Source organism: Protopterus annectens, chromosome 12.part0, assembly GCF_019279795.1.
Source record: "Protopterus annectens isolate FY-2018-M chromosome 12.part0, PAN1.0, whole genome shotgun sequence".
NCBI classification, from domain to species: Eukaryota; Metazoa; Chordata; order Ceratodontiformes; family Protopteridae; genus Protopterus; species Protopterus annectens.
Window position 1 is genome coordinate 256,864,126 of NC_056746.1, and position 24,160 is coordinate 256,888,285.

At 40.3% G+C, this 24,160-nt stretch overlaps 1 protein-coding gene across 1 annotated transcript in view; it reads left to right on the plus strand.

Annotated features, from left to right (window-relative positions):
• Nucleotides 1–24,160, plus strand: part of NLRC3 (NLR family CARD domain containing 3) — a 778,434-nt gene that overhangs the window by 205,690 nt on the left and 548,584 nt on the right. The window lies entirely within an intron of this gene.

Consider the following 24,160-nt stretch of genomic DNA (forward strand, 5'->3'; position numbering starts at 1 on the left):
TTTTTACGTTTTCTTTTTTTAAGTCTTTGTGGATACATTCATGCCAATAAAGCCAAACCCCATTAACTGTGGACATGCATGTTTCAGCCTTCTTATGACCTTGTCAGCACAGCAGAAGTGGAATGTCTGGCTATACTTTAGAAACACACGGTCTATAACCCAACTAATGTTCATAACCATTAAAATGTCATGTGACACATGACTGAGCATGTGTGTGGTGTGTGTGTGCATGTGTCTGCATGTACACTCATGTATGAGCGCCAGTTATAGGAGTATAGGTATATGTGCATTTGCCAGTGTATAGTTTTGCATTTGTTCTCTTTGTTTTGTTGAATTTGGTATGGAATGTTGGATTTCAAGATGTATTTGGTTGTGTCTATCGGAATGTGTTTGGACTGTGTTATGATATAGTTGGTTTTAGATGCTGAGCTTTGGAATGATGTAAATATGCATGTAGTTGGCTTGTCTCCATTGGAGTGTGTTTGAATTGCATGTTTTGGTATGGTTTGATATGGGCCATTGGGATTCAAATACAATAGGAGTATTTGTATTTGGTTGTCCCACTGGAATATGCTTGGAATGTTTGGTTTGTTGTGGTTTGGTATGAGGCATTGGAATTTGATATGACTCAGATGTATGTGTATTGTATGTGCCCATTACTGAGTTAGACTGTTTTGTTGTGGACTGGATTGTGTTTCAATTGTTTGTTTTGGTATGGTTTGGTTTGGCATGCTTGGCTTTTGGATGTGGTAGGTATATGTATATTTGACGATGCCATCACTATTTTTGGACTGTTTATTTTTGGTGTGATTTAGACTGCATTTGGGTTGTTTGTTTTGCTGTAGTTTGGAATGCGTTTTAACTTTGTTTTTATGTGATCTTGAGTGTGTCTGAACTAATTGTTTTGGTGTAATTTGGTACAGGGTGTTGGACTTCATGATGCAGTAATAGATCCAAAGCAGCCATAGCAGGCTTTTCTATGGAATTCTTCATGTGAAGTGAGTATGCTGTTGCTTGGAGAACTTAGCAGAAGAATGGGATCTATGACAAGATTTCCAGAATATTCTGTGGCTCCCCAATGTATGTGCATCATCTGCCATACTGCTTTATGGCCCCAGAATTTATGAGCTCCTCTGTCTTTACCAGAGTCGTTATATTATCATTTAGGCTACTCTGCAGCTAGCAGGAATCCATTTCAACCTCCAGATTCTTTGGTGACCCCCACGTACATGTCTCATTTTCTATGTTCTTCTGTGGCTACATTCCTCATTTAGCTAGAAATATTTGGAGGCATCTCTATTTACCTGGAATACTTGTTTAGCTTGCTTGCTGTACTCTTCCTGAATATTGCTGTCTGTCTGCATTTTATTTTGAATTGAAGATTTTTTTTTATTTAAAGTTTGGTTACTTCTATTTTTTATCTTTTTCATGCATTACATTTGTTTTGTTTTAAAATTTCTGTTCTGTTGGAGTTTTAAGAGGTCTTGGCTAGGGTCAGTTAGAAACATTAGCAAAGAATTCTTTTGCAAACAGTGAATACCATCAGCTAATTTGTGGGAGAAGCTAAGAAATAACATTCCTCATTTAGAAAGAAATATTTGGAAGCATGTCTATTTAGCTGGAGTGTTTGTCTTGATTGCTGTACTCTTCCTGAATATTGCTGATCTCTGTCTGCATTTTATTTTGAATTGAAGTTTTTCATTTAAGGTTTGGTTACTTCTATTTTTTATCTTTTTCTTGTATCACATTTGTTTTAAGTTTTCTGTTCTGTCGGAGTTTTAAGAGGTCTTGGCTAGGGTCAGTTAGAAAAGTTAGACAGCAAATTCCTTTGCAAACAATGAATAATATCAGCTAATTAGTGAGAGGATCTGAGAAATAGCATTCCTCATTTAGCTAGAGATATTTGGAGGCATCTCTATTTAGTTGGAGTGCTTGTTTGCCTTGCTTGCTGTACTCTGCCTGAATATTTCTGAACTCTGTCTGGTAGTTGCTTTTGAGTTGCCCACCCCGACTGTAAATCTGATTTTGGACATTCATCCCAGTACCATTTCATCAGCTAATTCTACTGAGTACGGAGAGATCAGTTGGAAAGGTCCACCCCCACTTAGTTTCTTAACCTTGAATTATCTTCTGTCTCCTCTCTTCCCACTTAACTTAAAAAATGCACTTTATTCAGCTGCTTTTTCTGTATTTGTCTTTCTTCTTACTATACTACTTTATTTTGCTTTTCCTGCTTGTTTTTAAAAATGTTCAATTGCATTTATTTTGCTGCATTTATTACTGTTTGTTAAATTGTAACTGTTATTCTACGCCTCAGTTTTGGATTAAGCACCTGGGCTTCAGGCCAGTTGTTTTACATTAAGAAAGTTTGTAGTCTACACTCTTGTGGCAGGAGAGGTAGCTTACATCCTTCTAAGTCTGGAATTGCTGGTTGAAGGCTTATTGTGTCTGTTATGCTTAAAGTGTCTTAGTTCTGGTTTAAGTGTTTGGGCTTCAGGCCAGTTATTTTACATTAAGAAGGTCTGCGGTCTACACTCATGTGGGAGGAGAGGGTAGCCTCTGGCCTTCTGAGTTGGGAATTGCTGGTTGAAGACTTATTGTGCCTGTTAGTCCAAGTATCTTTGTTCTGGTTTAAGCACTTGGGTTCCAAACCAGTTATTTTACTTTAGAAAGATTTGTGGTGTAAACTGTTGTGGTAGCAGAGGATAGCCTAAACCCTTCTAAGCTGGGAATTGCTGGTTGAAGGCTTATTGTGTCAGTTATTCTAAAAGTGTCTTAGTTCTGGTTTATGCACTTGTGCTCCAAACCAGTTATTTTATATTAGGAAGGTTTGTGGTCTACACTCTTGTATAGGTACTCTACTGAATTGCTGCTTTATTTAAACTCTTTTTTTTTTTTTTTGCTGTTGTGACTTTTTTTTGCTGTTGTGACTACAATTTTCTGCACTTTGAATTTCTAGTATGTCTGCATTTTATAGCATAGACTAGATTCAGGTTTACTAAATCTAGACTTTTTGGTATCATTTGAGCACTAAAACCTGCCATCTTACATTAAGAAGGCCCCCTCCACCCTTGTGGCAGAAGTCTACAGCCAAGGGCCCATATGAGTGGGGGATTACTGGAATAAGGCTCAGTCTTGGGCTTTCACTTTGGTTACTTTGTTTAAAATTGTTTAACTTCACTTGTATTTAAGCACCCTGTTTGTGTGGGTTTGCACTCAGTTTACTGGAACTGCAATTGCACTTCTGCCCTGCGAGCAACTCAGTTTTGCATTGCAAAGTATTGATGTAGTTTTCTACCCCCAGCCCTCCATAGAATAGCTTCTTTTTGTTAGTCTTACAGCAAAACCTGGTCCATCTAGCCCACTCTCCACTAGTTACTACAGTATATACCTGTCAAAATGGATGAACAGTTTCCCACGATTTTTCAGCCAGCCTGATTGACATGGGCATCCTGAGGCACTGTAGCATCTGCCTTATGTACACTGACAAGCAGTTACTCCTAAAACAAATACAACTTGTAAGACATGTATCTAATATGAATTTGAATCAATTCTCTCACATAACAAATCAGATATCAAACAGGTTGTCATCAAACACATTTCACCTCTTGCACATAAGCTCACAACACATAAACTCAGATATGCAAAGTCACTCACTAGAAGCCTGCCTAAAGATCAGAGACTTCCCAAGCGCAAACCTACTGCAAACACTGCAGACTCAACAGAATGCACTAAACATAATAATACATACAACACTGTCTCAGCCAGTAAGCTGCAAGACAAAACACCTCAAAACCAAATGTCTTGGTCATAGGCAACTCTCCAGTGAGACAGACACATGTCCCCCTCACCAGGCTGGACAAGGAGAAGGTGAAGGTCAGCTGCCTCTCAGGTGCCAGGATCCATCAGATCATACATGCACTCAAATCTCTCAGCAAAAAGTACCATTATGGCTCTGTCATAGCTCATGTTGGAGTGAATGACTTGAGACATACCTCACTGGACTATATGAAGAGAGACATGACTGAGTTCTCAGGTTATGTATCCCAGGCAGGTATGTCCCAAGCCCTAAACAGCATTCTACTTTCACAAAGGATGATGCCTCAATATAAACAAAACTGATTGACTTCAACAATTGGCTTAGCTTCTGGTGTCAATCCAGGGAGATCCAGTATCTTTCAGCCTAGGAAGCTATGGTCATCAGACCACGCTGCTTTGTCAAAGATGGCCTTCAGCTGTCGCCTCTTGGCTTTCGGTTATTGGCAAAGGTATTTGCCTCTCCCATAGTGCCTTTTTTATGCAATGTCATAACAATAAAATTCCAGATTTAAAAAAAAAATCCACTAGAGACAAACTCAAGCTTATGCTGCTTAATGCTAGGAGTCTAAATCGGAAACTGCACTCACTGGAAGCACTCCTTACCTTCGAAGATGCCAATGGCTGTGCTGACACAGAAACATGGTTCAAGGCCACAGAAAGCACCCCAGCCATGCAAGGCTACAATGCCTTCCACACATTCAGACCTCAAAGATAGAGGTGTATCCATCTTCATTAAAGACAAATACACCTCAAAACTGATCAAATAGTACAACTCCCTAGACCTACTCCAAGTCCAAATAACTGTAGGTAAACCCCCTTCCATATCACTGTTATCTATAGGTCCCCCACCATGAATCACAAGAACCACTCTGCTTACCTGGACCTACGTGAGTCACTCACTATACAGCCAACCACCTTGGTCATGGGTGATTTCATAAGATCATAGGATGATAGGATCATAGGAGATTACTATGCTATCAACCCAGACATCATTTTAAGCCTAGCCATTTCATCCTAATGTAATATCATGAAAATGTTAGTCAATACCCAAGATTGCATTTAGTGATGACTGCCCATGTCCAGGAGATCTGTGGGTGCTATTCCCAGTAAGAATTTATGGTGCCCCATCCACTTGCCCAGGTTCCTCTTGAACAGTGTCATAGAGGTGCTCTGCTTCACATGAATTATGTTCCAAAGATGCAGCAGCTGCTGGGAGATAAATCTGTCCCTCCAGCATGTCCTATTTAAATTGCAGGCCATATTTAGGTCCCTGGAACACGTAGCCCTAGTCCCGTTTGATTTACTGATATGCAGCAAGTTCATTAGGTTTGCATCTTGGATTGTTCTGTTGGCTAGGCATAAGTCTCCCCTAAAAAGTCTATACAGTACAGAGTAAAGTGACAGGGACTTTAGTTGGTCTGTGTAAGGCACATGCTGGAACCCCTTGATCTTCTTTGTTAGAAACTCTGAGGTCTCTCCAGTTGCTGCAGGTGCTTTGTACTGTATATGCCAAACAGGGCTTTTCTTACTACAGTAGGCACATGGTGGTCAAAGTTAAGGTTGAAGTTAATTTGTGATCCCAGGTCCCTTACCACTTTGTTGGTACTTAGGGTATTGTTGTAACTATCCGTCCAATCACTGGGAGTCATATATATATATATATATATATATATATATATATATATATATATATATATATATAAATACGCTCACCCTAAGGTTCCTGGACTTTGTTAATACAAATGCTCTGCAACAAATAGTCCAATGGCCTGTTAAATCATTTTTGTTATTGTCACACCGTTTGTAAAGCTTTTTTAGCTAGTTTCACTGTGTGAAAGGTATTGAGTAGAAATTTTCTCCATTTGTTAAGCATCTGTTTGCTTGTTCTAATTTCCTGCCAAGGAGCTTATCATATAACTGACTTGTTTGCAGTTAAAAGTATTAGATTCTCCTTGCTCCTTTATCTGTTTAAAACTTTCATTTAGTGTCTCACTGCTGTTTTTCTGCAGTGATAAACATTTCTGTAGTGTTTTCTGCCTAAAATAGTGTAGCTAGTAGCTGTAGCATAGTTTCTGACCCTCCATCCCTATTGGTGTTTTGTTCTTATACTTGGTGGCTTTGCAGTTGCCTGCCCCTACTGTAAATTTGATCTGGGACATTCCTCTCAGTCCAGTGTCATTAGTTCATTCTACCCAATACAAAGAGAACATTTGGGAAGGCCAACCCCCTTAATTTCTTAATCTTGAATTATCTTCTGTTCCTCCTTTCCCCTTTCCACTTAACTAAAAAAAAACTTTATTCAGCTCTTTTTGCAGTATTTGTGTTTCCTCCTACTCTATTACTTCACCTTGGTTTTTCTGCTACTTGTTCTCTAAAGTGTTCAATTGTATCTTCTCTGCTGCATTTATTACTGCTTGCTTTTAGCCTGTTTAAATTTTAAGTGTTATTCTAAGCCTCTTAGTTTTGGTTTAAGCACTTGGGCTTTAGCCCTACCCCTTAGCTCTCCGTGGCCTCTCTCCCTCAGATTCTGACAAATATGGATGGACAATTTCCTATGATTTCTCCTGCCAGCCTGGTTGATGTGGGCATCCTGAAATGGTACAGCAACTGCCTCATGTACATGGACAACCATCTACTACTACCACCTAGGAACACAATTTGTGAGAGATGCAATTACATAAAGAAGTTAGAGTCTATGTTCCCTCCATCACAAGCCAGTATATCTGGCACTGAGAAGGTTGTCAACACAATCACTACATCTCAAACACCATTCACAACTACACAACACACACCCACATATGTGTAGGTTCTCAACAAAAACAAACCCAAACAAAGAGGACCTCAGAGGCAAAAACACATGAGAACTCCACAAGCCTCCACACCACATACCATGCCATAGTCCACACACCACTGTCTCGCAACCACTAAGGCCTAATCATAAACCCAACATATTAGTCATAGGAGATTCCATTGTGAGACACACAGATGTGCCTCACACCAGGCTGGATAAGGAGAAAGTCACAGTTAACTTGTTTTTCAGGTGCCAGAATCCGATATATCACATACACACTCAAGTCTCTCAACAACAGGTACTGTTATGACTCTGCCATAGTCCATGTTGGCATAAACGACTGGTGATGTACCTCCCTGGAATATATGAAGAGAGACATGATTGAGCTTGCTGAATATTTATCCCAGGTAGGTATGTGCCTCGCCTTAAGCAGAATTCTACTGTCAACCAGAATGATGCCTCAATAAAAACAGAAAGTGATTGACTTTAATAATTAACTTAGTTTCTGTTGTCATTCCAGGGGATACAGAACCTGACAGCCTGGGAAGATATGATTGACAGACAATGATGCTTTGCTAGAGATGGCCTGCATCTGTCGTACTTGGGCTTCAGGCTTCTGGCAAAGGCCCTTGCCTCCTCCATAGTGCCTTTTTTAGGAAAAGTCATGAGGTCCATACTACCAAGTTAAGAATTTCAACAAAACACAAATTAAAGGTCATGCTGCTAAATGCTAGGAGTCTAAACATGAAACTGCACTAATTACATGCATTCTTAACTCTGGAAGATGCTGACATTTGTGCAGTCACATAAACCTGGTTCAAAGCTGTGGAGAGCTCCCCAGCCCTACCCGGTTACTCATCCTATCATACATTCAGACCCCAAACTGTGGGCAGCAAAGCCAAAGGAGGTGTAGTTTCAATATATATTAAAGACACACACACCTCCAGGCTAGTCAAACAATATGATGCATAGGAGACACTCCAGGTGCAGTTAACTGTTGATAAGACCCTTATTCAAATTATAGCTAGCTACAGGCCCCCAAATTTGACTCAAGATACCTACTCCACCTATTTGGACCTCTTCAAATCTACCAAGATTCAACCCTTTACCCTGATCCTGGGTGACTTTAATTACCCAACCATAGATTGGAAAAAATAATCATGCCAGAACACAAATGCCCAGAGATTCATCGATTTTATCAATGCAAATGTCTTGGAACAGCTAGTCGATATCCCCACAAGATGTGATAATATCTTGGATGTGGTATTAACCAACATGAGTAACCACTGCAGCACCCCTACAATATCATCCTCCCTGGTAAGATCTGACCATAAAGTAGTCACTTTCAAAGTCACCATCTCCCCGACCCTCCTCTAGCTAGGATCAAACAAAAAAAATTCTCCAAAGCTGATTACAACCTCCTGAGGGATAGTATAAACAGCTTCACAGCTCCCTCCCCCACTGTAGAAACTGGCACCAATGTCCAAATCTACACAAAAGTACTATGCAAGCATTTATATAGATGCATGTAATCAGGAATACCTGACAGGACAAAATCATCCTTCACAAGGAAGAGTAAATCTGTCTGGTGGACATCTGCAATAAATAAACTATATAACAAAAGGAAAAAATTGCTGTCCAGGTGCCCAGTTGGAAGGAATCTCTCCTTAGTCTGAACAAGTAAATAAGAGCACTAGTGAAATCCTCTAAAGCCAACTTTGAGTCCAAACTGGCCACATCTACTAGAGACAATCATAAGGCCTTCTTCACATATGTCTGCAATCTCAAAGGAAGCACCCAGATATGTTCAGAACTGGTGGTCAAGGACACCACATACACAAATGCTGTAGATACAGCCAATCTACTGGCTGACTGATTCAGTGAAAACTTCTCCCCCCTGTCCCCCCCATCAGTAAATCTGGATTTCTAGTCCTGCCCCACTCCCCCTTATCTCTAGGGAACAGGTCATCACTGCCCTCTCAAAAGAAAAAAATACAGCCTCCAAGGGACCTGATAACATCCCAGGCTGCATCCTTCATGAACTCAGGCATGAACTTGCAGCACCATTAAGCACCATATTCAACCAAATCCTGAGTACTGGCTATGTCCCAGCTGAGTGGAGGACAGCCACTGTCATCCCTTTACACAAAGGTGAAGCAGCCACCAATCCAGGAGATTATATGCCCATCAGCCTAACTAGCCTGATCTGCAAGGCCATGGAATGGATTATCATGGACTTCATTAACAGGGACACTGGCAACCTCCAAACACTTGACCCCACACAGTTTGGCTTTGTCAAGGGGAGGTCATGTCTGTTAAATCTGGTCGACTTATTTGAGACAGTCACCAAAGCCATGGGTGAGGGGAAGACAGTGCACACCGCCTACCTTGTCCTGGCCAAAGCCTTCAACATTATTCCCCACTTGGGCATAGTAGATAAACTCTCTCAGCTAGGCATCAATCCATATGTTATCAGATGGGTAGCAAACTGGCTCACTGATAGAACCTACCTAATCAAAATAGGGGAAGACACCTCAAACAGTAGACCCATAACGAGCGGCATACCCCAGGGATCAGTCTTGGGGCCTCTATTATTCGTGATATACTTCTCTGAGGTGCAGGCCAAAACCAGTGGGCTATGACTGACCAGGATTGCAGATGACTGCAAGCTGGGTGCGGTCATCAGTTCCCCAAGTGATGTGGATGTCCTCCAAGAGGGTCTCACCCAAACAAATGACTGGTGTCAGAAACATGGCCTCAAGCTAAATGCCAAAAAATGCATCATCATCCCCTTTGGGGAGAGGACATCCCGACATATTATCACATTAATAACAATGTCCTAAGTACTCAGTCAGTAGTGAGGGATTCGGGCACCCAGTTTGATAGCAACCTGACTTTTGACCACCAAGTTGCTTCCATTGTACAGAAAGATTTCTACAAGGTCCACCTCATAATTAGGGGTATCTCATCCAGGGACAAAGAGGTCACAACATCCCTGTATTCTTCCCTTATAAGGCCAATTATTGACTACAATGCCCCCTTCGGAATGTACCTCGCAAAGCACATGCAACTGGTGGAGAGACCACAGAGGTTCCTCACCAGGAGAATCCAGGGTCTCAAACATCTCCTACACAGATAGGCTAAAAGCTCTGCCCCTCTACTCAGTTTCATACAGACTCCTCAGAGGTTACCTCTGTCTGTTATACAAAGCAATCTCAGGCCCTGCCTTGATGTGAATGCTGCATATCTGTAAGTCAAGTTCCACTAGAGCAACCCATATGCGTGACCTCAACCTGGTCTTTGATATCAATAGGACTTGTTGGCATACCTCTAAACCTCTTAGATCAAGAAATCTGGACAAAGCCATAAATAATGGGGGGACAAAGGCCCAAAAGTAGAGACACGTTTTAAATATTGCTTTTACAAACGTAGAAAGTTGATAGAATAACAGATTTTGCATAAGTATGAATTTTCTGTAGGGTATGAAGTCTGAAACTCAAATGTCTGTCTTTATTTCATGATTTCAACCCACAATGATTTACTAATGACTTGCCATAAAAGCACAATTTCTTGAGAAACAGACCAAAAACATAAGGCAAACATCTGGACATTCTGCAAAAGTCTGTACACTTGAGAGGTATGCAGTTACTGGCGGGACAGATTTGTGTGCCAGTGACTCCCCCATCTGTGGAATAGACTCCCTCTCCACAGCAGGTAGAGTACTTCATTATCCCTTTTTAAGTGCAACCTGGATAACCGAATAGAAAACAGAAAATACACCCATGGGAGTCCACCTGTGTCCGTTCTGGACAGGGGCTTTGGGTGCTGACTTGTCGAAACATGGGCTAAACTGTTGGTTAGGCTTATAAGGGCCTCAGGGCCAATAGGCTAGTAACATCCTATGATCCTATGCACCACCACAAGGGCCCAAATGTCCTAGTAATGTGCTCACCAACATAGGGGGTCTCTGCACTATCCCCTCTGTGTTGCCGTCCCTGGTAAGGTCTGATCATAAATCAGTTTTGCTTGAAGTAACAATCATACCTGACCCTCCCCTCCCAAGAGCAAAAAGGATGAACATTTTCTCCAAAGAAAACTATCCTACTAACCTCATAAGCAATGGCATAAACAGTTTCAAACCCCCTGCTACCACTGTCAACAATGACTCTTATACAGAGGTGTACACAGATGCCCTGTATAAACACCTGTACAAATGTATAGACTCAGTTATACCTGAATGGATCAAAATAAGGTCCTCACAAAAAAAAAAACAAGCCATCCTGGAGGAAATCAAACATAAACAGATTATATAACAAGAGGAAGAAACTAATGTCTAAGAACAAAAGGGAGCTCACTCAGCAGAGGAAGGACACCCTCCACAGCCTGAAGAAGCACATTAGATATCTTGTAAAGTCCTCTAAAGCCAGTTATGAAGCTAAACTATCATCCCTAGCAAAGGATAATCACAAGGCATTATTTAGCTACATCAGAAATCTAAAAGTGAAGGCCCAGCTTTGTGGTGAACTAGTAGTGGACAGTACTAGTAGATCATTCTGACCCTGAGGACATCGCCAACCTGCCAGCAAACAGATTTGGTACAAACTTCACACCCCTGTCCCCACCAGACATACCCAAAGCATACCTGTCAACAGTCCTCTACCTAGTACCTCTAGAGAACAGGTCATAACCGCACTCTCCATGGCCAAAAACACAGTCTCTGTGGGACCAGATAAAATATCAGGCTGCCTACTGAATGGTCTAAAGCAAGACCTAGCAGAACCACTTGACACTTTCTTCAACCACAGTCTAAGTACTGGCATTGTCCCAGCAGAGTGGAAAACAGCAACAGTAATTCCATTAAACAAAGGGGGTCCATCAACCAACCCTGGGAACTATAAACCCATAAGCGTAACCAGACTTACCTGCAAGATCATGGAGAGAATCATCATAGACCTTATCAACAGACATATGTGACCATCAGACTCTTTTACACGACCAAATTTGGCTTTGTTAAGGGTAGATCATGCTTATTAAACATGGTGGACTTCTTTGAGAATGTCACCAAAGCCCCAGATGAAGGCAAAACAGTACATACAGCCTATCTCGACTTAGCCAAGGCTTTTGACACTATTCCTCACTCAGGCATCATTCAGAAACTCATCCAGCTGGGAATTAACCCATATGTCACTAAATGGGTAACCAACTGGCTCACCTACAGAACACATACAGTCAAAGTTGGGAATTCCACCTCTACTAGCAGACCAGTTACTAATGGTGCACCACAAGGATCTGTGCTGGGCCCCCTACTGCTTTGAATATATTTCTCAGAAGTCAGGCAAAAATAGATGGCCTGTGGCTTACCAAGTTTGCCAATGACTGCAAACTGGGTGCAATCACTGAGACCCCCAACAATGTTAACATACTACAAAAAGGGCTTATACAGACAAATGATTGGTGCCAATGACACAGACTTAAACTAAACACAAAAAAAAATGTTATCATCCCTTTCAGCAAAGGGGAAGTCCCTGCAAATTACAATATTAATAGTATCCCCCTTAGCTCAAACCCTGTGGTGAGAAATTTGGAACAAAGTTGATAACAATCTTAACTTCAATCACCATGTGTCCACAGTGGTAAGGAAGGCCTTCTATGTTGCACATCTCATAAGTAAGGGCATCTCATCCAAAGCAAAGGATGCTATAACTCCCCTGTACGCATCCCTCATCAAACCACTAATAGAGTACAACACTCACCAGATGCCTGCAGCAGCTGGAGAGACCTCAGAGGTTTCTCACCAAGAAAATTCAGGGCCTTCAACACATGACCTACATGGACAGACTGAAGGTCCTTTCACTGTACTCTGTATCTTATAGGCTACTGAGAAGCGACTTGTACCTGGCCAGCAGAGCAGTCTCAGACCCTGACCTAATGGAAATGCTGTACATCAGCAAGTCAAATGGGACATGATTCACTCGCTCTAGGGATCTTAGCCTAGCCTTTAACATTAACAGGCATGCTGGAGAGACATATATGTCTCCCAGAGATTGCCACTCCTCTGGAACAAACTCCCAGTTCACATAAAACAGACCTCCTCAATGGCCCTGTTTAAGCATAACTTAGACAACTGGATGGGAGACCGTAAATTTACCCCGGGGTTGTCACCTAAGTGCAGTCGGTGCTGATCATAGACTCGCACTGCAAGTATAGACCATACAACTTGGTCAATAAGGGGAACAAGAGTATAACATGGTTAGGCTTATAAAGGCCCTAGGACCAATAGCCTAGTAATCTCTTATGAACCCATGAACCTTTGAACCTATGAACTTATACAGAACATGCAGACTTTTTGCTGGATTCCCAAACATTCACCTATTCCTCTACATTTTTGTGGCCTCACATATGCACCATCTCCTCCAGGTTTCCATTGCCCCCTGGTGCACTTTCCATATTCCCTACATTCTTATGTGGGCCCACAAATATATTTTCACATTCCCCAATGGTTCCCAGGAGTACTTCTTCTTTCCATTTCTCTGTTTCCTCTAAGCCTCTCTGTGGCTGTCAGGTACATATCTCACATGTTCATCTCCTCTGTATCCCTCCTGCACTCTTCTCCACCTCTAAGCTCTTCTATGAACCCCAACACCAGCCACGGTCAGCTCTTCTAAGGTAAGTATCCAATGATGTGAGCAGGATAAGGAGGCCACAGCAGCAGCATATGGCATGTAGTAAAGTAGCTGATGACTCTGTGCTGCCCCACCGTTGCCCATTACAGGGAAATCTTAACACCTATGTGTCCAGAGGTTCTTGCTGGTTCAGTTACAATGACAGTGCTGGGCATCTTGGGTTTCAGTTGAAATAAGACCTGATGATATCTTTTCACTTCTATGGTACAAACAGTACCGAAGTAGAGAACTTTCTCTGTACTTGTGTGTGTCCATTTGTAATTTGACATTGCTCAGTAAGGAATTCTAGCTGCATCTTATAAGGCACATGCAAATACATGAATGCATGCACTGGTGATAACATAAAGTGCAGAATGACATGTCTTATGCTGCTCGAATGAAGAAGGTCTGAATTTACCCTTTGCTTTAAGTGAATCTTCCCTTAATGCCAGTACTTGTTCAAACGTTCTAAAACTGAGCCTGTCTTCTTCTAGTACATTTTCACAATTCTTTTTTATTGATTCACTCATTTATTTATACAGAAAGTCTGTTCATTAGCTCTTGGAATGAACCACACATTTTCTGATACTCAAAGACAATTTTCCATCCTATAGCACTGATGAACTCTTCCTCTAGTAACAAAAAGATGGTACTGAATGTTATGCAAACGTCAACTGGAATGTGTTACAGTCTTTCCAGTAAGACTGCAGGGAACTGTGCTTGATGCAAACACTAAAAAGTTTAAAAGTAATTCTAAACTCTGTAAATACTCAGGAAAGCTTGTTTGCATTTTATTGCTGCACTTAAGGTTGTTTTGCTGTTCTTCTGATTTTAAACTGATTTTTATCTGAGTTTCATTTACGTTATGTATCTGGTCAGCACATTGGTGGCACTTCGGGGGTGGACCAGACTAGGTACTGTCTGCAGGAAGCATCCTGCAAGTTTTGCAGATGTTTTGCAGATCTGATGAGGTGATACCCTGGTTTGTTGGACCAGCACAGGACATTGGTTGAGCCAACTATGCTTCTGTTCTTCAGTTCTTGACTCCTTAGGGAGAGAGGAAACCCTATCAGAGTCAAAGCACTTTGGCACATCCCACAGCTCAATCCAGGCTGATAGACATGGAATTTCCTTCATATGGCACCATGTCCTTCTCCACCTACTGAAAGCCAAAATTTTGTCGCTATATTTCATGGAACAATTTTACTAAGCATACATGTTTTTTTCCAATGTTTGTTGCCAGGGTGTCAAATAATTACATTGTATCCTGTAACACTGCATATCCAGGAGTGAAGACCTTCTTAGATTGTTCACTCCAAAATGTGATCACTGATCATGTAATATTTAAATGTAATCATTTATACCTTACTTGAAATGTTCCTAATTTTGTTCTATGCAGGCAGAACAATGTCACTAGCTCTTTACAAAATTCAATGAGTATGTGCCTTTCTTACAGATAATGGAAAAACAAGCATACACACACACACACACACACACACACACACACACACACAAATGCAGAGAAAGCTTCTGCTTAGGCATTGTAGGACTCAGAATTAAAGAAGGAGAATATTATCTGTCATTTAGGAAGTGAGCCCCAGACCTCCATCATTTTGTGCTGGCATCAGTGCTGCTGGACTAACAAATACCGCTGGACAAATAGGTATTGAGTTCTCCCTTACGAGTGTTTTCCTTTCAGCTAGGAAACCACAAGCATGGTGTATATGTGTTTGTAATCTGACCTTGATCACCATCTGTCCTCTCTGATCTCCAAATCAAAAAGGAGATATCTGGTTAACCAAATTTGTGGATAATTGGAAACTGTGTGCCATTCTCAAATCCCCTTCTGACGTGCAGAAGCTACACCTTGAATTTGCACATTTTATTAGTTGTTGCATAGAAAACATGATACAACGAAAAGCTTAAAAGTGTCCCATTTGTACAGTATAAACAAACCCTACTCTAAAATGAAAATGTGGTGAGAGACACTGGAACATGAGAAGATAATTCCTGTCTTCTGATTATCATGTTGCAACAGTGGTTAGGAAATTCTTTCTAGAGCAGCTGATCACAAAGGGTGTTTCCTCTAGAGCCAAACAAGTCCTTAGTTCTCTATATTCAGCACAGATCAAGCCTATCATAGAATACAATGCCCCCTTTGGAGTGTACCCTACTGGACATATCCGGCAATTGGGGAAAGCCCAGAGATTCCTAACAAAAAAGATCATGGGTCTAAAAGACCTGAGCTAACATTAGAGGCTGGAGCCTCTGTCCTTTTAATGCACAGTGGGCTACTTAGGATTTATCTGTACCTAGCTTTTCAGGCCATTAATGCTTCAGCAGTCTAAGACCTCTTATAACTCCACAAATCAAAAAGTCCATCAAACAATACCACCAGATCTGAACCTGTTTCAGAAAAATAAAGAAAGCATGGTGGAGAGAGAGATTAATCACACAACCACTACCTCTTCTCTGGAGCAAACTTCCAGTACACATCAAGCAATGTGACACTATCTTCTTTTATAGAAAAGTTAGACAATTGGGTAGGTATTCACAAATTCTCCCCCAGCATCACTGACACAGTACTGCTTGAAAAAGGAGGTAAGGTCTAAAGGTGAGTACTGAAAGAGGGTAAATGGCCACATGGCCCAGTTGACTTGTATTTTAGGATTTTATGACAGCATCTGCTTCATGAGCTTTTTAGATTGACTTTATTCATTATTCTTCTTTTCAGATATTTTCTTACTGCTATCTTTCTCCCCTGATATGACACTCTCCTATGCTTTCTTTACTGCGGTCCATCAGTGGGAGGTCTGTGTAATGTGTCACTTGCATGAGCTGAGATTATACTTTTATTGAGATTATAGATTCTTGAGATACAGCTGAGGCTTTTGTGCTGTATCTTCTGAACATTTGTATATACAGAGGCTAGTGTATGTTTATATTCATTGGATGGGGCTGATGCTGATAGCTTAGCCTTAATATTCTGGATATATTTAACATATTTCAGCCTGACGGATATTTAAGATCTTGTCAAAAAGTTCTACATTTTCAGTGAGGATGTATGTTCATGTTGTTAGCTTCTTTTTTGAGAAGTGGTTCCAATAAACAGTTACCTGCAGAAAATTAAAGGGTCTCAAAGTATGTTTGTATGTGTATGTGCGTCTGGGGGGGGTATGGGCCAATGCCCATGTACTTGAGACTTTACAGTCCCCTTTATGGTCTGATTTTGGTAAATATGAATCCACCAGTACATGCTAGGCAATCAGTATGGACTGCCATGACATCTTTATTTTTTGCTTAATCATTCCGAGATGACATATTTTCTAGGGTATTTTTTTCATATTTAAACATTACTACTGCACTGACAAGTACCCAGAGTAAATATCTATGTATACATGATAAAAACATCAAAACCTATACTTAACAGCAGTTCTTTAAAGGTACGTGAAAATTCCCTGCATTTAAATTCTTCAATAAAGATAGTTTTAACATGCTAAGGATGAGAAGAATTCACCATTTCACTTCATCTTTTAATTTTCTTTTGCCCGAGAATTTTCCCTACTCCAAACTTATAATTGTATGACACCTCTGGTTACTGCATATATATAATTGTTGTGGCTCAGGCAGGCAGAAATTTAAATGGAAAACTACCAGCTTTCTCAGTGGCTTGTCAAGCACTTTAAATAAATGTGACTTTTCATGGAATAGCAGGTTACTGCACAGCTCATGCTGAGTTTATTCTCAATGTATTGTGAGGGTTTTCTTCTTTTGTTGGGCATATGGCCCCTGAGTGTCTGTGTTGTTAAAATTGGAAATCATTTTTTTAAATTTAAATCTAACTTCTGTGAGTACTACAAATATAACTAACAAAACAGTGCATGTGTTGAGAAATGTAAATATTACCTTATGGTAACTGGAGATAGAAGGCTAAGTAAAGAGATACTGGTGTGGTGGTGGATGGGGCCTAGTCTGTTACCCTGCCTATGGCCAGCTTGGTACAGTTCCTTAACACTTTTTAACAAAGCTGCACTAAGTCATACTGCTAGGAGTATCTGTAAGCACCAAAAACGCAGTTCTTCCTGTATTTCCATTTTGTTAAAGAATTAACAGTGCTATTTCCTTAATGTCATCTGGTAACCATGTAACTAACGTCATAGATGCATCTATACACCCCATTTGAACAGTCACTGAAGAAATTAAAAAAAATGGAAAAGAAAACCCCTAGCATCAAGAGTACTACCTGACTCATTCCTAGTGACAACTGCTTTAACATACTAAACATGATGCATCTGCAAGTCATCTTCTTCAGTTTATCCTTCTATTTCTCTCAATAGAATTGCTCTGTCTCTCTCCCTGTCGAGTACATTTTGCCATCTTTCCATTTTTATCTACACTATTCATTGCTGCAGGGAGTCTATTTTATGGAAGCACCTCTTCAAGCTGTAAAGAAATATTTCTTAACAGACACACACTACAATTCAAAGCATCATGACATACTTTCTGAATGAGTCAGACATCTGAAAAGGAAGAGAAAGCAAAGTGCATCTCTGTTCAAAGCTGTAGAAGAATCTGAAACGTGGCTGAAGTTATGGGGTAAAACTATAGTTCCACAACTTGTGGCTTCTTTGCCGGATATTAGTCATACCCAGACAAAGTAATCATGCATCACAAAAGCACACGACTTTCAAAGGTAGGTTAGTAGACAGCTGCATGATATAATACTTAGCATGATGTTTTAACTGGCAATTTTCTACAGAAATACTAGGAGACACCTGGTATAATCACTATAGAAGAACTAAAAAATAATCAAGCGTTGTATAAAAATAGTAGCGTTGGCTAGTAATACAGTGCAATGTATAGGAAAAAAATCACCTGTAGAAGACAGAATATTGGTAAGACTGACTATGAAGCAATTTGTGCAGATCTGAACATCTGAGCTTTTCAATGAGAGAGGCAGGACAGTGCCAATTCAGAGGAAAGAATAAATATAAAAGCAAACTAATAGATTTAAGTGGTATACAGTCTATAATAGAGCATGTATGAAGACAGATTGCTTATTAGTATTATGAGTCTTTAAAAATGGAGCAAGAGAAATGTCTGATTCTTGGAAGGAACAGTGGCACAGTGGTGAGAGTTCTGCTTTATAGCTCCATGGTTTGGGTTCAGCCCCCAAAATTCTGGGTAAATGCATGATGTGTGCATGTCTTCACCAGGTCTGTAAGAGTTTTCTCTATGTACTTAATTTTTCACCCAAAAAATGTTGGTTAGCTAAATTAAGCTTTCTATACATATATAGAACTTAATGTTGCACTGATCATGGGTGAAAAACAGCCATGGACCTATTATTTGGTTAATAAATGATATGTAAATAATGTAAAATAAAATAAATAATACATTTAATTAAAAAATAATGCATCATATCTATCTAATTGTGTAAAAGTTTACTTTATTACTTGCCCAAAGTATTTTGCTTGGCCTAATATTGTTCTTTATTATATGATTTGTAAACTGTATTATATGCTCATTTCTCAATGGCAGTATACTGAAATGTGGACTTTTGAGTTGAACATTTCCAGTTAACAAATATAATGAAATAAATACATACGAACCAAAATATATAAAATGCTGGCATAACGTGCGCACATTAAAAGGAAATGTTGCCAAATTAGCAATAAGACATGAGCAAAGGCAAATGCAAAGAAGGTCTTGCAATGCAGGGAGCCTTATACCCTCCATCCTAAATGGGTTGGTCTATATGTTTTGGCAGTAATGTGTTGGCTCTTTGAGTGAATGCTGCCTATAGAATGTAGCCAAGAAAGAACAGCAAGCTCTAGGTGCCTGACAAGCACTACTCTTACTGTCTCCTTGCAGCTGCTTCAATTGCACATTGGTGGCCTCTATGCACTGTGCCTCATCTGACACCCAGCTCCTCGATTAGGGATAGACAGTCTCAGCCACATCACTGCCACATTCCCCTTTCTCTGTTTTTCCTCTCATGTTGTTTCTTGACCTGATGTTCTGAATGGCACAGGATAATGGAAGCCTTTTACAACACAACATTAACACGCTAGCCACATTCACATAGTACTGAACAAAATAATCGTATGGCATTCAGCATGACTGGTACATAGTGCAGTATGCAACAGGATGCTGATGCAACTAGCAGACACTATCCCTTCAATGTGATAACTATGAATAGACATTCCACATGTGCATGTCTAACCAAGAAATGTACATTGCAAAACCAACAGCCTGTAATGCAAGGTGTCAACTGCACACTTCCCATGTAACATAAAGCTCAGCACACAGTACATAATACAGAGCTATTAGCAGCAAATAAATCAGTTTGGGTGAAGTCATGATGTGCAGCACTGACAGACTGGCAAAACTACCAAACAAGAAATCACACATGCCACTGAGTGAAGAGTATTTACAGTTCTCAACAAGAATACCACAAATGCCTGACTAGGGACCAGCCCCCCATACCATATAAAATGGCATATCCAGTGAGACAATAATGTAAGATCCAGCCATGTGCATATGTTCATATAAATGGCACCGATGTACACAGTGGCATAGTACGCGCTGGTGCCATCTTAATGCCATGCACTGTGGTATGCACAGTCACGCAACCAGCCCCAAATGGAGTCATGGCTGCCAGAAGTCTGAGAGTTTTGGTAGTGTTCTAGAGGTCAAAACCAAGACTGCAGAGGTCATCTGGAATTAAAGATCAAGACCTGCAACGTCATTAGAAATAAATTTCAGCCTACAGGGAGAGAAATGTCTTCAATTGTTGCTATCTTCAACCATAAAAATGTGGATTTTCAGAAAATTAATCCTCCTTTAAATGGATTGCTTACATTGTTATCTATGATATAATTTTAAATCTGAAAGTTAATCAATTATATATCATTTCTGCTTCTGAATACTATAACAAGAAAAACTATACAAAAATATGCTCATCTGTACATACAAAGAATGCACAATTGCACAAACTGCTACAGCAACTTCGTACACATTTATTCCCCATCACTGAAATGTGAACAAATGTGCACACATTCATTGTCCCGACCTGCAACTCTTAACCCCATAATACTGCATCCACTCAATACAAGTCATTTGTTAATGGAAACAGCCTTGGTAACTCCTGTACTAAAGAGGCCAGGTAGAACCAGACATTTCACAAAACTATTTACTTTTGGATTTGTAAAATATAGTTACAGGTTTATGCATTTAGGTACTTAGCCTATGTTATTTGTTTACTTTAACTTTTATTTTATTAAATATGTTGCCTTAATATAGGATTTGTTAAGGGGGCTTGGCTGTCACTTGATTTTAAAGCTGATCATATGATTTTAAATAAAGTTTTTGATTGTCACATGATTTTAAAGCTGATCACATGATTTAAAAAGTTTGTCACGTGATTTTTTAGTATTTAGACAGTGTGGTTTTGGTTCACTTCATCTGAAGAAGTTTTAGGTTCATGGGTTCATAAGTTCATTGGTGTTTATGAGGCTAATGATCACAAGGGCCTTTTAAAGCCTAGCCATGCATCCCAAATCCCTGACAAGTTCTGATACCCTTGATAAGTGTAAGCAGGGGCTTAGGAGATGAAACATTTACAAGCTAGGGCTTGGGAGATAAAACATTTACAGTTTGCCTGTGTCCATTAGAGACATAGGTGCCAAGCCAGGGATGAATTTCCTGTTTCCTGTCCAATTTTCCAGGTTGCAGTTGAATTGGGGAAAGGGATGAACTCTCCTTCACATGGATGAGGAGCCTGTTCCAGAGACAGGGTAATCTATGGGATACATACCTGTCTCTCCAGCAGGTCCTATTTACATCACAGACATGGTTTCAGTCTTTAGAATGGGTAATTCCTGTGTTGTTTTCTTTGCGGATATGCAGAAGGTTCATCAGAGTGGGATCTGACAATGCCATGTATGTCAGGCATAGATCTCCACTCAAAAGACTTTAGGAGACAGAATACAGGGATAGAGCCTTGAGGTATTCTGCATAGGACATTTTACTTAATCCTTGTATTCTTTTAGTGAAGAACCTAGTCTGTGGATGTTCCAATTTTTGGATATGCCTGGTTAGGTGCATGCCAAAGGGGCCATTGTACTCAATGATAAGTCTGATGAATGCTGAATACAGTAGAAAATGACTTCCTTGGACTTAGATGCCATACCTTTGCTTATAAGTTGAGCAACATAGAAAGATTTCCTTACTAGTGTAGACGTGTGATGGTCAAAGGCTATATTACTATCTATGTGTGTCCCTAAGTCCCCGACTACTGGGTCAACTCTAAGCAGTGTGTTGTCAATATGATAGTTTCCAGGGGTGGATGGCTTCCCAAAGGATACTATTATGCATTTCTTGGCATTTAGTTTTAGTCCATGGCTCTGACACCAGTTGTTTGTCTGTGTCAAGCACTCCTGGAAAACATTTATGTCAATATGAGATTCAATGACAGCTCCTAATTTGCAATCATCTGCAAATTTAGTCAGCCAGAGACCACTGATATTGGCCTTGACTTTAGAGAAGTAAATGCCAAAAAGGAGTGGTCCAAGGACTGATCCTTGAGAGACTCCACTTGTGACTGGTCTCTTTGTAGAGGTTGACTCCCCAATTCTAACTTCCTGGTTCCCATCTGTGAGCCGGTTAGCTATCCACTGGGTGACATACAAGTCTGTACTTAACCTCAGGAGTTTGTTAACAATGCCTGAATGGGGTATTGTGTCAAATGCCTTGGCCAGGTCAAGGTAGGTAGTGTGAGCAATTTTGCCCTCATACATTGCTTTCATGACCTTCTCAAATAAGTCCTCCTAGTTGAGTAGGCATGATCTGCCCTTGATGAAACCAAACTGAGTTGGGTCCAGTGTCTGAAGCTTTACTATGCGCGTGCATAATGCCCCAGTTAGGGCCACTGTCTACTTAAATGACTTTGTGGTCAAACCCTGAACCTTGACTACTGAGAGCCAGGAGCTTTAGTCCTTCACAACAACCACCAGCCCTCCTTTATTTATTTATTTTTTTGAGAATCACTGAGGATTATAGTCTGTTAATGTCAGTCATAGAGGTTTCAAGTTTTGTGGTTCACTGTCAAAATTGCATATGACATGCTATATGGTAGACAAATCACACTAACAGGTAACACACTTGTCTTTGGTGTAAGGCTGTGAGTTCTATTCCCACACCAAGTAAATTGATTACTGACTCTGTAGTTCAGCAAAAGTGAGGTGCTGCACTCCTGAGTGTGTTGCCCTTTGAATGAGATCGTAAACTGGGTCCCATGTGCTTGAGTTGGTGGTAGCTCAGATGGCTGTAAAAGATACAGCACCTGATGAAAAGAGCAGGGGAAGTTACTTCATGCCCTGACCAAATTTATCCTACTAGTATAAACACCACAGTGGGACTAACCTGATTAACAAAGTATTATTTAAAAATGAAAAAAAAACATGTTAATGCAAAATGAGTTACTCTGTAACTGATTTAGACTAGTCTGTCTCCAGTTTTGCATTATGCCCTATCATTGAGCAAGTCACTTAATCAGACAGTACTTTGTGGCAAACGGAAATTTGGACTTGGACCCACAATGTTCCCCTGGACTATAAGCCTGGTAACTACCTATGAGCCACAGTACGTATGGTGTAAAGAAAGGAAAGTTATTATAGTAAATAGGAACAACATCAATGAGACATATATTTTGGATGTGATCCTCAGCTTCTTTGTTCTGTTGAATGTTGACAGTAAGTTTATTATTTCGCTGTGAGTAAAATGAGCATCATGGCATCTGTGTGTTTAACATTAATATCATACCTATAAATGCATTTTGCATTTAGCTTGTTCTTGCAGTGACAGAGTAACAAAATGCAATGTGTTTGGGCTAAAACAGCTTGTCTAACACTTAGTGCAGTTGAGTAAAGCTATGAGCTGTTAAAGAGCTGCTTCCAGTAGTGCAAGAGGGTAGTGTCTTGGGAAGTAGTGTTATTATGTCCTTAGGATGAGGGTAGTGTTCTGGGAAGTTGTATTATTATGTCCTTAGGATGAGGGTAGTGTTCTGGGAAGTTGTATTATAATGTCCTTAGGATGAGGGTAGTGTTCTGGGAAGTAGTATTATTATGTCCTTAGGACAAGGGTAGTGTCCTGAGAAGTAGTGTTATTATGTCCTTAGGAAGAGGGTAGTGTCCTGGGAAGTAGTGTTATTATTATATCCTTAGAAACAGGGTAGTGTCCTGGGAAGTAGTGTTATTATGTCCTTAGGAAGAGGGTAGTGTCCTGGGAAGTAGTGTTATTATGTCCTTAGGAAGAGGGTAGTGTCCTAGGAAGTAGTGCTATTATGTCCTTAGGACGAGGGTAGTATCCTGGGAAGTAGTGTTATTATGTCCTTAGGAAGAGGGTAGTATCCTGGGAAGTAGTGTTATTATGTCCTTAGAAAGAGGGTAGTGTCCTGGGAAGTAGTGTTATTATGTCCTTAGGAAGAGGGTAGTGTCCTGGGAAGTAGTGTTATTATGTCCTAAGGAAGAGGGTAGTGTCCTAGGAAGTAGTGCTATTATGTCCTTAGAATGACGGTAGTATCCTGAAAAGTAGTGTTATTATGTCCTTAGGAAGAGGGTAGTGCCCTGTGAAGTAGTGTTATTATGTCCTTAGGAAGAGGGTAGTGTCCTGGGAAGTAGTGTTATTATGTCCTTAGGAAGAGGGTAGTGTCCTGGGAAGTAGTGTTATTATGTCCTTAGGAAGAGGGTAGTGTCCTGGGAAGTAGTGTTATTATGTCCTTAGGAAGAGGGTAGTGTCCTGGGAAGTAGTGTTATTATGTCCTTAGGAAGAGGGTAGTGTCCTGGGAAGTAGTGTTATTATGTCCTTAGGAAGAGGGTAGTGTTCT